The sequence below is a fragment of the Rhincodon typus genome, chromosome 26, assembly GCF_021869965.1.
Source record: "Rhincodon typus isolate 14 chromosome 26, sRhiTyp1.1, whole genome shotgun sequence".
Taxonomy (NCBI): domain Eukaryota; kingdom Metazoa; phylum Chordata; class Chondrichthyes; order Orectolobiformes; family Rhincodontidae; genus Rhincodon; species Rhincodon typus.
In genome coordinates, this window is record NC_063357.1 from 7,839,867 (window position 1) to 7,851,622 (window position 11,756).

General features: G+C 46.1%; 1 pseudogene; it reads left to right on the plus strand.

Annotated features, from left to right (window-relative positions):
- The first annotated feature begins 1,077 nt into the window (after positions 1–1,077).
- The window catches only part of LOC109934762, a 119,793-nt pseudogene continuing 109,114 nt past the window's right edge, over positions 1,078–11,756 (plus strand).

Sequence of the window (11,756 nt, forward strand, 5' to 3'; positions counted from 1 at the left end):
TGACCTTCTCAGGGGCAACTCCTAGGAATGGGCAAGAAATGCTGGCCCAGCCAGTGACACCCATGTCTGATTAATTAATAAGAGACACAAACAGGTTGACTCTCGAGGGCAGTAGTGGACCGGGAGGAGCATTGAAATGTTAAAGGTTCTGTCAGTACGAGATGCTAAATTGTTAAGCTATCTACCTTGCAAGGACTTTCTACTTCTCCATTCCAGGAATATAGGTATCAGTGGCAAAATAATCATTTTGTCCTTATGGTTGAATGTATATGCTTGCATAGCATTTTTCAATGCATGGTAGGGAACATCTCCTACTGCCCCAGAAAATAATTATCCCTCTAACAATACACAAAAGAGATTATCTGCTGCATTATCACATTACTGTTTGATGGAGCTTGCTATGTATAATTTTATTATGGTGTTTCCTCCATTACAACAGTAGCTAATCTTTGGAAGCATTTACTTGGTTGTAAAAGACTTTTAGATATCCTGCGACTGTAGAAATGCTATATAAGTGCAAATCTTCCTTTTCCTTTCTTTTGAAGCACCCTCTGAAATTTAAAAATATTATCATCCATGCCATGCCATTTAACTGCTTGCAAATTAATGTGTGACCAATTATATGTGGCAATCCTTCCAAAATCATTGAAGCCTAAATGTTGGAAGGTGGAACTCTTGAAGCTCTGAAAGAACAATTATTAAAAATTAATCATGACCATAAGTCTAGATGTGTAACTACAGGGAAGAATGAGAATCATGCATTACATTGAAAAGGAGAAATGGAGTGGGCTAACATGCTTGGAATGGCTGGGCTGATGGGGTCATGGAATATCCAAATGAGAGAATTAATATAACTGAGATGAAAAAAAGTGATGGAGAAACTCAGCAGGTAGAGAGAGAAATAGAGTTAACGTTTCAAGACCGATATGAATCTCTGTCTCTCTCCACAGATGCTGTCGGACCTGCTGAGTTTCTCCAGCATTCTCTGTATTGGTTTCAGATTCTCTGCAACTGCAGTATTTTGCTTTTACTTAAATAAAAATAACCCATTTATTTTTCCCTTTGAAGATCGGAAAAATGAAGAATTCAATAAAAGTAATCTCTGGTAATGTTGCCAGACACATGAAACCTGTGCTGACCTGTTCCTGAGGAAATTAAAGAGATTGAAACCCATCAACTTTTGGCAGGAAGTGGGAAGTATTTCTAGATTGGCTGTGCCTGCGGTGAGTTTACACCGATCTAATTTTTAACCAAATTCTTCCTACACTATTAAGTTATGTGAAGAGATTATACAAATTAAGCCGGTTTTCTCTAGAATTTAGAGGTTTAAGGAGTGATCTGATTGAAGTCTTCATGATATTGACAGGAAAGCACAGGGTAATTAAAGATAAACAAGTTCCATTGACTGGGGATTCTAGAACTAGGGAATGTAGTCTAAAAGTTGGACCAGTCAGGAGAGACGTTTGGAAGCACTGCCACACGCAAGGAGTGGTAGAGATTTGAAACTCTTCCATGAATGGCAAGTGAGCATTAAACCAGTTGTTAATTTTGATTTAGATATGGATAAATTTTTGTTAAACAAAAGTACGAAGGGATATGGGCCAAAGGCAGGTATATGGAGTTAGGCCATAGAACAGCAATGATCTCACTGAGCGGTGGAACAAGGGCTGAATGGCCTATGTTCATATTTCCTATGTTCATTGCACCCTCCAGGAAAGTATTTGTCTACCAAACCCATTTAAATCATCTCCTGCAATAAATTCATTGATGAACTCTCTTCACTCAGCCAATTCCTTATACTGTTTCAGTCTCTGCAATTTATTTTACTCAATCTGTTTGGAACACTCCTTCAACTCCATCCCTGCTGACTTATTCCTTGACTCCCTGCCTTTCAAGTGAAGGTTTTTGCTTGACTTTGATCTATTGCGTCAAAGACCATTATTTCTCGCCTGTATATCTTGATATTTGAAGCCTTCACAAGCAAATGGCTTGTCTGGATCAACTCTGCTATGGCCCTTCCTGACTTTCAGTGATGAAAATGTCAGTGAAATCATTAGCAAATAATACGACATTGAGAAAGAAGTTGAAAGACAATTGCTTTCTGGAAGAAGTATTATCAGTAACATTCGATTTTTGTTTAGACATAAAGATTTTGATGAAAATTAAGTGGTCAGTGTATCTTATTTCTCTTTTCCTTTGACAGTTTGCATCGCAGCTGATGATGTCTCTCCTCAGTATTGTCAGCTCTGCGTTCTGTGGGCATTTAGGAAAAGTTGAATTCGATGCAATCAGTCTTGCTGTAGTGGTGAGTTCATGTTAAGAATGTTCACATTTATTGATCCTAATGTCTCCTGTATAAAATAGCGATGAAATTGCATTGCTTCCTATCAGTTTCAAGCTCAGTGCCTTTATCAGCTGATGAGATGTTCCTTGTGAAAAAGCCTGGTCTTTACCTGCTGCCCTCAATGGAAGGGCCACTAGAGCCCAGCAGTTGCTTCAGTGACCCCAGGCTAAAGAACAGGAACATCAGCTCGGTGTTCCAGCTCATCGCCATTGTCTGTGACCCATCCTGGAAGTCCCATGTGTGTGGGGGGCATTGGGTGAGGGTGAGATTGGGCTCCGTCTTAATGCAGTCCATGGGGAGTTCACCCTCTGGCAGTCACTTGGTTCACATGGAAGGACTGCTCACTTGTGTGAGGCTCGCAGAAGTGGATTCCTCCATTGTAAGGTCAGAAGTAGGGATGTTTGCTGAAGATTGCTCAATGTTCAGCAACATTTGCGACTCCTCTGATATGGAAGCAGTCCACGTTCAAATGCAACAACGTCTGGTCAATATCCACATCCAAACTCTTTCATTGAGAGTAGCAGATAAAGACCAGGCTGATGAGTGGCAAGTAACATTCGCACCACACAAATGCCAGGCAATGACCAACTCCAACAAGAGACCATCTAGCTACTGCCCCTTGATAGTGTTACCATCACTGAATCCCCCACTATCAACATCTTGGAGGGTTTCATTGATCAGAAACTCAACTGGACCAGCCACATAAACACAGTGGCTACAAGAGCAGGTCTGAGACTAGGAATACCGCAAAGGATAACTCACCCCCTGACTTCCAAAAGCCCGTCCACTATCTACAAGGAATGAGTCAGGAGCGCGATGGAATACTCCCCACTTGCCTGGATAGGTGCAGCTCCAACAACACTCAACAAACTTGACACCATCCAGGACAAAGCAGCCCGCTTGATTGGCACCACATCCACAAGCATCCACTCCCTCCACCACCAACGCTCAGTAGCAGCAGTGTGTACTATCTACAAGATACACTGTAGAAATTCACCAAAGATTCTTAGACCTTCCAAACCCAGGGCCTCTTCTATCTAGAAGGACAAGGGCAGCACATATGTGGGAACACCACCATCTGCAAGTTCTCCTCAAAGTCACTCACCATCCTGACTTGGAAATACATCGCCTTTCCTTCACTGTAGCTGGGTCAAACTTCTGGAATTTCGCCCCCTAAGGGCCGTGGGTCTACATACAACAGGTGGACTGCAGGGTTCAAGAAGGCAGCTCACCCCCACCTTCTCAAGGGCAACTAGGGACGGGCAATAAATACTGGCCCAGCTAGCGACACCCACACCCCACAGTGAATTAAAAAAATCAACACCAACAACTAGTAGCATTTATGTCACACATCAGCAGAGTGAAGCATCACTGGGGTCTTTTCAGGAGTGGAATCAGACGACAAAAATGTTTATGGTGAGACACCGGAGGTATCATTGGGATTGGTGTTGTAGTGATTGGAACAAGGTGGACCCCATTGACTACGAGGGGATATTGACCTCTGTGCAGTTATTTCAGTGGTGACAGGAGAAAACATTACGTGCCTGAAGAACATTCACTTGCAACAGTCACCTTGGAATTGGGGGCAAGCATTTCTGGCATCAGGCCTTTTTTTTGGGAAGCTTGACTCATTTGGGCCCCTTGCTGAGTCAATAGCCAAAGGTGAGTTGCTGGAAGCCTGGAGTTGTCTAATGTAGTGCCACTATTTAAGGAAGGTGGTAAGGAAACTATAGATCCGTGAGCCTGGCATCGGTGGTGGGCAAAGTGTTGGAGGGAATCCTGAGGGACAGGATTTCCATATACTTGGAAAGGTAAGGACTGATTAGGGATAGTTTAATGTGGCTTTGCGTGTGGGAAATCGTGTCTCACTAATTTGATTGAGTTTTTGGAAGAAGTAACAAAGAGGATTGATGAGGGCAGAATGGTGGACGTGATCAATATGGACTTCAGTAAGGCATTCGACAAGGTTCCTCATGGTAAATTGGTTAGCAAGGTTCAATCACATGGAATAAAGGGAAAACTAGCTATTTCGATACAGACCTGGCTCAAAGGTAGAAGACAGAGGGTGGAGGTGGTGGAAGGTTGCTTTTCAGACTGGAGGCCTGTGACTAGTGGTGTGCCACAGGGATCAGTGCTGGGTCCACTGCTTTTCATCATTTATGTAAAAGAGTTGGATATGAACATAGGAGTTAGGGTTAGTAAGTTTGCAGGTGAGACAAAAATTGGAGATGTAGTGGACAGTGAAGAAGGTTATCTCAGAGTACAATGGAACCTTGATCAGATGGGCCAATGGGCTGAGGAGTGGCAGATGGAGTTTAATTTAGATAAATGTGAGTTGGTGTATTTTGAAAAGACAAATCAGGGCAGGACTTATACACTTAATGGCAAGGTCCTGGGGAGTGTTGTTGAACAAAGAGACCTTGGAGTGCAGATTCATAGTTCCTTGAAAGTGGAGTTGCAGCTTGATAAGATAGTGACGAAGGTGTTTGGTATACTTGCCTTATTTGGCCAGTGCATTAAGTATAGCAGTTGGGAAGTTATTTGCATTATACAGGACATTGGTTCAGCCACTTTTGAAGTATTGCCTGCAATTCTGGTCTCCCTGTTCTAGGAAGGATGTTGTGAAACTAGAAAGTGTTCAGAAATGATCTACAAGGATGTTTCCAGGTTTGGAGGGTTTGAGCTATGGGGAGACGCTGAATAGACTGCAGCTATTTTCCCTACAGCATCAGAGGCTGAGAGGTTTAAAATTATAAGGGACGTGGATAGAGTAAATGGACAAGGTCTTTTCCCTTGGGTGGGTGAGTCCAAAACTAGAGGGTATAGGTTTAAGGTGAGAGGGGAAAGATTTAAAAGGGACCTGAGGGGCAACATTTTCATGCGGAGGGTGGTGTGTGTATGGAATGATCTGCCAGAAGAAGTGGTGGAGGCTGGTACAATTACAACATTTAAAAGGCATCTGGATGGGTATATGAATAGGAAAGGTTTAGAGGGATATGGGCTAAATGCTGGCAAATGGGACTAGATTAATTGAAGATATCTGGTCAGCACGGATGAGTAGGACTGAGGGGTATGTTTCCATGTTGTATGTCTCTATATCTCTATGACTGTGTGATCCTGCTATTGAAGACTGGGCCCAGTATGTGGAAAGAAAGCGATACTTTTTCCAGGCAAATGACACTGGGGCAGATGAAAAGCAACGCGTAATCCTTCTGACTGCTTGTGGATTTGCCGCTTTTTCCATTAGAAGAGGCTTAACTTTCCCAGAGGCACCAGACTCTTAAAACCTTCCAAAAGTTGACGGTGATAGTAGGAACTGCAGATGCTGGAGAATCCGAGACAACAAGGTGCAGAGCTGGATGAACACAGCAGGCCAAGCAGCATCATAGGAGCAGAAAGACTGATGTTTCGGGCCTAGACCCTTCATCAGAAAAAAGTTGACGGTGTTGATTAAGGAATGTTATGACACCAAACCTCCTCTAATTCTGAGACACTATCGGTTTTATTTGGCTGTTAGGGAACTGTGGGAATCTGTATCAGGATTTTTGATGCGGTTGAGATGACTGACAGAGGCATGTGATTTTGAGTTTAAGCTGAATGAGATGTTGAGAGACCGTTTGGTATGTGGAATTAGTGACATAACCATGCAGGAGCGCCTACGAGCTGAAGCCTAACTGGATTTCAAACAGGCACCAGAACTGGCCTTGTCATTAGAAAATGCGGCCATTGGAGCATGGGAGCTACAGGGCATCCCAATGGAAGTGGACACCCTCACCTGTCCAGCTGAGCTTGGGGAACACCATTTGAGTGCAGGCAGTTGCAGAGCCTCACGCTGGGCATATCCTGAGCGGAGGGACGCTAGGCCACCGCACAGCAGCACCCCACAACCGAACCCAAGCCTCAGCCAAGTGGCTGAAAAGTTCCTCAGGCTACGGGCCGACAAGCCAGTGTAGTTGCTGCTGTATGAGGACTCGAGGCAGCAAAGGAGGCCTACAAGGCCTGGCGTGAGTCAGAAAACTCGTAGGTTGGTACCCAAGAGAGTGCACACCCTGGAAGGTCCCCCTACATGTGGGTTGGAACAATTAAATTGCTTAGTGATATCCAAACCAGACTGATTAAAATTAATGTTTGGTTAAATGGGCACCCAGTTCTCATGGAGGTCGATACTGGCACAGCTGTGTCTGTGGTTGCAGGATCTGTCTTTATCAAGATTCGCTCAGGACTCCAACCCTTCGTCATAGAATCCCTACAGTGTGGAAACAGGCCCTTCGGCCCAACAAGTCCACACCAAAACTCAGAATATCCCGCCCACACCTGTCCCCTTCTAATCTACACATCCCTGAACACTATGGGCAATTTAGCATGGCCAATCCAACTAACCTGCACATTTTTGGACTGTGGGAGGAAACCAGAGCACACCCACGCAGACACGGGGAGAATGTGCAAACTCCACACAGACAGTCACCCAAGGCTGGAATTGAACCTAGGTCCCTGGCGCTGTGAGGCAGCAGTGCTAACCACTGAGCCACCATGCCACCCCTTATGTTTGCACAAGACCTCAGCCAGACTGGGAACATACTCTGGGGAACCGTTGCAGATTAAAGGTACGATTTCGGTTCCAGTGTCCCACGAGAAACAGTTGGTGCAGTTACCACTGATGGTAGTAAAAGGCTTGGGCCCCAGCCTATTGGGGCGGAACTGGTTGAGAAAGTTTCACCTTGATTAGCTCAATGTTTTTTAATTGGAAAATAGCTACCTCAGTGAAGTCCTAGTGAAATACCCAGGAGTTTTTCAAGAAGGGCTTGGGATTATCAAAGGGGCCAAAGCTACTTTACATGTTGACCAGGAAAACATTCCGAGATTTTGCAAGGCCTGGTCAGTGCCATTTGCCTTGCTGGTAAAAGTAGAGGTGGACATCAGGAGGCTGGAGGGCGAAGGAACCATCAATCCAGTGCAGTTTGCAGAATGGGCAGCCCCGGTTGTACTGACTGTGTAACCTGACGGCTCAATTCGTCTTTGTGGGGATTTTAAGCAAACAGTAAACCGCTTCTTGCAGTTGGATAAATACCTGATCCCTCGCATAGAGGACTTGTACACAAAGTGGTGGGGTGCTGTCCTTTACGAAGCTGGACACGAGCCATGCCTACCTGCAATTGCAACTGGATGAGGAGTCCCAGAAGAATGCTATAATTAATACTCATAAGGGTTTATATCAATATACAAGGCTGCCATTTGGGGTATTATCAATGGAGAACATTTTACAAAGGCTACTCCAGGTTGCCGTTTATCTGGATGACGTGCTAATAACAGGGAAGACCAATAGGAACACTTGGAGAACTTGGACATAGTGCTTAAACATTTCTCTCAGGCAGGCATATGCCTTAGATGGGAACAATGTGTGTTCCAGGTGCCCCAAGTGACCTACTTGGGTTACAGAGTCGATAAAACCAGCTTACACCCGTTGAAAGAGAAAGTGAAGGTGAACAAAAGAACCCTAGCTCTCAGTGTGTACCAGAGCTTTCCTTGGGTTACTGAATTATTACAGAAAACTCATGCATAACCTGGTCATCTTGGCACCCTTATACCTGCTATTGAAAAGGGGTCAGCTTCAGAAATAATCGCAAAGCCAAGGTGTAGCCTTTAGGACAGTGAAAAAGCAGCTATCGTCATCAAAAGTATTGGCCCATAATGACCCAAAGCGAGAGGTGGTTCTGCCATGCGATGCCTCCCCGTACGGTATTGGGGTAGTGTTGGCTCACTGGTGGCCCAATGGAGAGGAATGTTCAGTAACGTATGTTTCCCAGACTATGGCTGTTGTTGTATGCAAATGTGTCCAGAGAGAGAAGGAAGGTTTGGCGGTCGCCTTTGGAGTGAGGACGTTCCACCAGTACCTTTATGGACAGGAATTTGTCATAGTAACAGATCACAAACTCCTACTAGGGCTACTGAAGGAAGAAAAGGTGGGGCAGTCCATAGCTTTCAGTAGAACTCAGCGTTGGGCCCTTATTCTCAGCACGTACAAGTTAGAACACCGTCCAGGAAGCCAAGGGGCTAATGTGGATGTTTTGAGCTGCCTCCCACTGGCAGATACTCCAACGATGGTGCCTCCCCTGGAAGAGTCCGTTCTGGTTTTAAACTTCCTGGTCATTCTTACAGTCACTGCGGACAATATCTGACTGTTGCCACGATAAAATCCTGTCCTAGTGAAACCGAAGCAGCTGGTGGTAATGGGGGGAACAGAAAGGCCATTGCAACCCAGATTGAAACCTTTCTGGCAGCGAGACCAGATCACCATAGAGGATGGCATATTACTACGGGAAGCAAGGGTGATTGGCCCAAGTGAAGGTCACTGCCAGATACTAGCTGAAATCTAATAGGGTCATCGAGTGGTTTCCAAATGCAGGCAAGAAGCAATATCTGGTGTCCAGGTTTGGATGCTGACATAGCCACATTGGTGGGCCAGTGCTCAGAGTGCTGGCAAGGACAAACATGGCCACTAACAGTGCCCCCACATTTGTGAGAATGGCTGGGTAAACCCTGGACTCGGTTGCGTGTCGACTGTGCTGGTCCTTTCACGGACTCAGTGTTCCTGGTCATTGTGTCTGCCCACACATTGTGGTTGGCCACGCATAAAGTTCATTCAGCAGACTCAGGGATGACACTTGAGAAGATGTGAACATCGTTCGTATTACACGGACTCCTGAATGTAGTGGTCACGGACAATGAGACGTCATTTACCAGCAGGGAATTCGAATATTTCCCAAAGTTCAAATGGCACTTGGCACATAAGGAACAGCTCCACACCATCTATCGTCCAATGGTCTAGCGGAAAAAGCGGCCTGAACCTTGAAGGCAGGCTTAAAGAAGCAGCCCACAGTGTCACTTGATACCAATCTGTCCCGGTTCCCGTTCGGTTACAGGACCATCCCCCACACGCAACAACAGGGATAGCTCCAGCAGAGTTGCTGATGGGGAGAAGACTCCACACCAGGTTATACCTGATATTCCCAGACCTGGGGGAGGGGAGAATGAAACACCAGCAAGAACACCGATAGCAGCCTCATGCCTCCTCTAGGCGAGAGACAATTTGATTCAGGGGATGAAGTTTGGCGCCAGAACCATAGAAATGGCCCTGTATGGCTACGAGGTGAGGTTGACGCGAGGTCAGGTCTCGTGACTAACAAAGTTTGGGTAGGTGATACAGTCCTGAGCAAACACATGGATCACCTGAAAGCTGTTACCTCACAATTGGGGCAGGAGCAAAACATACCTTGCCCCTCCGAACAGCCAGAAGTCCTGTCAGAAACTGTAGGTTCTCCCCCTCTGTCACGCATTGAAGAAACCTCAGAGTCCAAGGTGGATGTAACGATACCGTTACTGTTGGAAGAAGAGGCGGAAACTCTCCTGAGATGTTCCAGATGTAAGAGATGGGCTATGGTCCAGTACATGCCACCTGTGGCAGAGTCCAAGTCAGAGGAACCAGATCTAGGGTGAAAATGTCACAAGAAAAGCTACAAGAGAGAAACCAGGCCTTTGTCCCTGGACTTTGTTGGGGGGGTAGGAGGTGGTAGGGGGGTTGGGGGGGAGCGAGAGATGTAATGACTGGAGACAGGTTGACCTCATTGACTTCCATGTCCTTGATTGGGAGTGTTAACCTGGGCCAATCAGGAAAACCCTGGCTGACACGTAGTAACAGGAGATTGAGAATCTCCTCAGTCTAGGAGGCTGACTCTGAGCTGGTTGGTCACAGCCAGTGTACTGTGTACAAGTAAATAAAGGGTGACTTGCTGACCAGCCTCAGTGCAGTTATTTCAGGTATCTAAAGGTTTGATCAAAGTGTAGGCTTTCAGGAAAGCCTGTAAAGGAGGGAGAGAGGTTAAAAGTATAAATTACAGAGACTAGTACCCACTAATGGTATGGCTATCAATTGGGAAGTAATGGAAATTAGGGATTCATCGGTGGGGGGGTAGAATTGGACAAACACAGAAATTTTGGAGTGTCATTGGAAAGGAGCAGTGAACAGAGAGAGGGTATGGCAAGGTCATGGGAGAATTTGAAGCAATAGCTTTTGTAAATTTGGGGCACAGGTGGATTGGGACCCATGTAGGTCAACAAGAACAGATGTCAGGGTGAAAGGGACTTGGTGTGTGATAATTTGGGCAGCAGTATTTTGGATGAGGTCATGTTTAGAAATAGAATCATAGGATCCCTACAGTGTGAAAACAGGCTCTTCGGCCCAACAAGTCCACACCAAACCTCGGAGCATCCCACCCAGACCCATCCCCCTATAACCCACCTAATCTACACCTCCATGAACACTACAGCAATTTAGCATGGCCAATCAACCTAGCCTGCACATCTTTGGACTGTGGGAGGAAACCGGAGCACCCGGAGGAAACCCACGCAGACACCGGGAGAACGTGCAAACTCCACACAGGCAGTCGCCCGAGGGTGGAATCGAACCCGGGTCCCTGGCGCTGTGAGGCAGCAGTGCTAACCACTGAGCCACCGCGCCACCCTTAACGGAGGAAGATTGCTCAAAACACTTTGGAGCAGTTGAGTTTGGAGCCAATCAAAGGATATCAAGCATTGGCATTTGTCGGCAAAGAGAGGAGGAAAGAGGGCAAAAAAGAGTAATGATATTTAACTTGCTCGTAGTAAAAGCAGCCATTGTCCCAATCTTCCAATATGAAGGTTGTTGCTACTGAAGTATAGACTGGAGTTGCACGGTGCAATCAAATGTCCCAACAGAGCTGACTTTGTGAGAATTGCCTGGGAAGTTGAAATTTTCCGCCACTCTGAATTAGTGGTGGAGCGTTTTCAGGAACTGTCTCACGTGCCTGAATAGTTATCTAGGAAATGTTCAAGGAATTAAAACCTGCCTTAAGCACCACTGAACCCCACCTCCCACCAACAACCTCCCTGTCACTCCCCAGGGAGACTGACCCACTCTCCCCTGAGCCACCCATAGCCCCATGACTCAAAGTCCCGTGGTTATCTTATTCAACCATTTCCCCAAACTTCTCTCAAACTCTTGTGGAACTGACCACACCCTCTCCCCACGCACACCCTCCCCCCACCCCCACCAAGGAATGAACATCTTACCGAACACCAAATTGCCTCCCCAGTAAGTGTGCCAAATGCTATCACTGATTCTGTTTCCCATGCCCTCCTCCCCCCATAAACCTCCCGCCAGAACCAATATTTCCTGTCCCTGACTTCCTCAAATCCACATGGAACCATCTATACCCTGACACCAAAATCAAATCCCCACCCTCCCCGCCTCCCCTTGACTTCCACCCCACTCAAATAACCCTCCAGACCTACAGTAAACCCTCACCTCTCCCCTAACTTGCCACTGACTAACACTCCATTCTGTCACTCACATTGCATCCTATTCTGTACTCTGAAG